Source organism: Hevea brasiliensis, chromosome 8 (assembly GCF_030052815.1).
Source record: "Hevea brasiliensis isolate MT/VB/25A 57/8 chromosome 8, ASM3005281v1, whole genome shotgun sequence".
Classification (NCBI taxonomy): Eukaryota; Viridiplantae; Streptophyta; class Magnoliopsida; order Malpighiales; family Euphorbiaceae; genus Hevea; species Hevea brasiliensis.
In genome coordinates, this window is record NC_079500.1 from 60,091,205 (window position 1) to 60,096,013 (window position 4,809).

Here is a 4,809-nt window from a genome sequence, read left to right on the forward strand (position 1 = left end):
GACATACTCGTTGATGGGTAATGATACAGTATGTTGACGACTATAAAGGTATGGTTGTCAAATACATTCTCCATGAAAGACTTAGGGAGGCAACCTATATTATTGGTATTCGCATCTATAGAGATAGAGAGGAAATAATAATTGGTTTATCCCATAGTCTATACTTGTAAAAGGTGTTAAAGAGTTTTAACATGCTTTATTACAAGAGATGATTGTTACCATTGAGACATGGTTTCCATCTTTGTAAAGAGATGTCTCCAAAGACACCAAGAAAGAGATAAGATGGCCAGGATTCCATATGCTTCGCTATTGGAAGTTTAATGTATGCAATGTTGTGTACTAGGCCTGATATCGCATATGTCGTTAGTTTGACTAGCGGTATCAATCCAATCTAGGTTTGGAACATCGGATAGTCACAAGAATATCCTTAAGTACTTGAGAAGAACTAAGGATTTATTCTTAATTTATGGAGGTGGAGACTTGCAATTGGATGGTTATACCGATTCGATTTCCAATCGATATCGATGATAGAAAGTCTACCTCTGGATATGTGTTCATTTGTAATGGAGGTGCGATCGGTTGGAAGAGTTCCAAACAGAGCACGATCGCAGATTCCACTACAGAGGTCGAGTATATTCTCGCATCGATGTTGCAAAGGAAGTTGTTTGGATAAAGAAGTTCATGACAGAACTTACAGTAGTTCCTTCCATTGAGTCAGCAGTTCCATTACACTGTGACAACAATGGAGCAGTCATACAGGCTAAGGAACCAAGGTCTCACCAGAAATCCAAACACATAGAAAGGCGCTACCACATTATTAGAGAAATAGTTGGGCGAGGCGATGTAGCCATGCAGAAAATAGCATCAGCTGAAAATCTCACTGATCCATTCACTAAGCCTATGTCACGCACTCGATTAGACCGACATCTTGAGAAGATAGGTCTAAGATATTGTAATGAATGGCTCTAGTGCTAGTGGGAGATTGTTAGTAGTATGCCCTAGAGCATATCATTTAGTATGTATCTTGTACATATTTTTAATAATAAAAGGCATTTCCACTTTTCCGTTTACATAATATATTTATGTGTAATAGAAAAGGTCCATTGATATTTTGTTAGAAATATTATTCTTAAGTTGTTAAGAATATGAGTGACAATATTTCTAGCACAAAGTATCATAAATAGGTTCACAATCGAGGATACTTCATAATAAGGACATGACTTATCCAGAAAGATTGTATTCATGTTTGTTCCCAAGTTATTTATATGAGATATAAATAAGATGGAATGGTGAGTCTCATGCCATATAACAAACATGATAGGCACTTATAAATGATAAGTAGGTCAACCAGTGACACTTATGACAAGCACATGGAGTTTACTCTTGTCAATGTTTTGTCATAAATCATATCAATGCATATAATCTTTAGACTGAGATAGCACAGCTTATCTTGTATATAGGTAGTTTGAGTTTGATATTGCTTTCATACTTGTACTATGTATGGGTATATGGGCATGTGTTGGCTCCTACTAGTTATATATGGAGATAGGTGTTGATCAAGATGGAATCTGCCTCTAAGTAAATAGAGATAAAATCCTATGTTCATTTAATTGTTCTTGATGTTTCAAGTTCCCGGCCAGATGATAGATTTATTCTAAAAGAGTTTCGATGAGAAAATCTTTTAATCAAGAACTGGAATTAAAAGAGAACATAATATTCATAGCAAATGGAGTTTGACATAAACCATGACTCAACTTTGAGTTGGGATTTTGTAATGCAGAGATTCTAGTGCATGGTAACATATGATTATAGGTTCATTTAAGGTAAACCTTATTACTAATTGGGTGGCCATGGCATGCTATGCTAGGTGTTAACCATGGTCTATGAGGTTCATAAAATGATTTAGAGAAATCATTTATGGTAAGAAAGAGTTCTGATGATATTAAGAGTTGATATCATGTCTCATTGCCAATTAGTGATGAGCCTAGTAAGTCACACACATACACAAGTTATCACCTATTTAAATATGATTTAATTAATTAATTAAAGAGTTTAATTGATTAATTAAATAGATTTGGTTTGCAATTAAATTGCAAAGTCCCTAGCATGACTTGAAACCAAATCTAGATTATTGGATGTGTAGTATAAATTAAATTTATATTTAAAGTGTTTAAATATGAATTTAATTGATGAGAAATTAATTAATAGAGATTAATTAATTAATTTATATTTGATATAAATTAATTAGAAGAAGAAAATAATTATTTTGGGTTAAGAACTCAAAATTAAGACACAGGGCATTTTGGTCATTTCATTGTGACACGTGGCACCATGAGATGGTGACACATGGCATAACACATAAGCTTGCCAAATATTTTTAATCATGTAAGATGATTAAAATCAAGATTAAATATAGGTTTGACACTTGGCACAATGTGATTGGGTCACTTAAACCTAGAGCTAATCAAAAGGTGACATGTGGCTAGGGTTTAATGTGTTAACCTAGCTATTTAAGTGTGGTTATGAAAAGAAAACATAACCAGCAGCCTCTCCTCTCATATGTCACGCCACTTTGAGCCTCTCCAGCTATTTCTCTTCATCTCTCATCAATTCAAAGAGATTAGCCATCAATCTCTTGAATTAAGAACACTAGAAATTGTTTCTAGTGTCCTGTTTACATCTCTAATCTCTTAAAAGGCAGAACTTGAATTTCTAATTAATAGAAAAGGCTTTAGAAGCTGTTCAAGGGCTGCCATAGGTGTTCTTGGTGTGGACAAGCTAGAGGGACAACATCTGGTGTCCTGAAGACGAATCTCAAAGGCGCAGACACGCAAAGACATCAAGAGGTTAGTGTAATCGTTCTTGATTTAATCTAGGGTTCTAAAATTAATCTGATTAATTTTAAAATCTTAAATGGCAAATACAGATCCAAAAACATATTAAAAGAGTTTTAATATGCTGTTTATCATTGAAATCAAATAGATAAAAATAAATCTTGCATGGTGCATGTGACCCTAGGTGAAAATTTTTGAATTCAATGGTATAATCTTGTGTTTTTCACGCTTCCGTTCCTTCAGTGGTTACTTTCTCAACTAGCTGGAACATTCACCACATGGGAAAACCTCTCACAAGCTTTTCTAGCAAGATACTTCCCACCTGCAAAGACTGCAAAACTGAGACTTGAGCTTAACACCTTCTGATAAAAGGAAGGTGAATCACTCTATAACGCATGGGAAAAATATAAAGACCTACAGAGGGAATGTCCAGACCATGGAATAGAGGAAAAGACCCACAGTGGAAGCTAACAACTTTTAGTTAAAACCAGCGTGGCTTCAAATGATTTAGCAAACCCAGTTCAGAGGTTCACCAACAAAAGATCCACAATATCACCTCCAGCACTTCCTTGCCCTATGTGACACATTCAAGATGAATGGAGTTTCTGATCAAGCCATAAGACTCAGAGCATTCCCATTCTCCCTTCGAGATACAGCAAGGAAGTGGTTACTCTCTCAACCAGCTGGAACATTCACCATATGGGAAAACCTCTCACAAGCTTTTCTAGCAAGATACTTCCCACCTACAAAGACTGTAAGACTGAGACTTGAGCTTAACACCTTCAGACAAAAGGAAGGCGAATCACTCTATGACGCATGGGAAAGATATAAAGACCTGTAGAGGGAATGTCCACACCATGGCATAGAGGATTGGCTACTAGTGCAAAACTTCTATAATGGGTTACTACCCTCTACAAGGAGCACAGTTGATTCAGCTGCAGAAGGTGACCTAATGGAGAAAACAGTGACACAAGCACTTGAACTTTTAGAGAGGGTTGCATACCATAATTATGAGTGATCAAATGAAAGAAGAAATGCAAGGAGAACAGTAGGGGTCTTGGAAGTAGACGCCCTAAGCATGATAAATGCCCAATTTGCGCAGCTCACAAGTAGGCTTGATAAAATGCAAGCCAATGTAGTAGGGATGAATAGTCAACATGAGGACAGCTATGGAGGAGGATATTTAGAATATAATAGCTTTAATGAACCCTCTACATTATAGATGAACTGTAACACCCCTATTTGCATAGCCTGGTATATTTTACTGTTTCGGTGACCAGTATCGGTCCGGACAATTAAGGGGATTAGAACTACATCTAAGACACCTAGATAAGCCCTCAACACAAATAATTAGTAATTGCTAAATCGTTAAGTATAAAGAAGAAAAACAAAACACAAAAAGTTAAATGAGCCGGGAGTCACAGCGATGGGTGACCTTCTCTGAATGATCATGAGGTCGATCTAAACTCAAATTTCGAGTCAGAAATGTGATGTCATGGTCCTTAGGACTATTATGAACACAATGGAAAAGGGAAAATCACGAAAAGGAATTGTTAAGCAAGTCAAATAATTAGGTCAGGGATCTAGAAGAAATATTGAATTATTTACAAACCGGATCGAACCGGCTAGCGGCAATTTGGTCAATTTACCCTTAGAGTTGATTCCTGACCTAACTGTCCAATAAAATTGGAGAAAAGAAAATTTCAGTACCAAGAATTAAATTAAAGCACTAATGAAAAAATAAATGAAAAAGAAAAAAAAAGGAAAAAGTGTTATTACATCACTTGGATGACATTTTCATGATGTCAAAATTTATTTTAATTTTCCTACAATTGTTGACTAAGTTAGTTAAAGTTAATTACTTATAAAATAACAAAAAAAAAGAAGAGAAAATCACTTATCTTTTCTCCTCACCCATTTCACCTGAATTCTTCCCATAGCCTCACCATTCCCAACCTCTATGGAAGCTTGAACT

General features: G+C 35.7%; 1 non-coding gene across 1 annotated transcript; it reads right to left on the reverse strand.

Annotated features, from left to right (window-relative positions):
• Positions 1–3,591: 3,591 nt before the first annotated feature.
• LOC131182600 (small nucleolar RNA R71) lies at positions 3,592–3,698 on the reverse strand. The gene has a single exon (XR_009150864.1). It is a non-coding gene; the product is annotated as a small nucleolar RNA R71 (small nucleolar RNA).
• Positions 3,699–4,809: the final 1,111 nt, after the last annotated feature.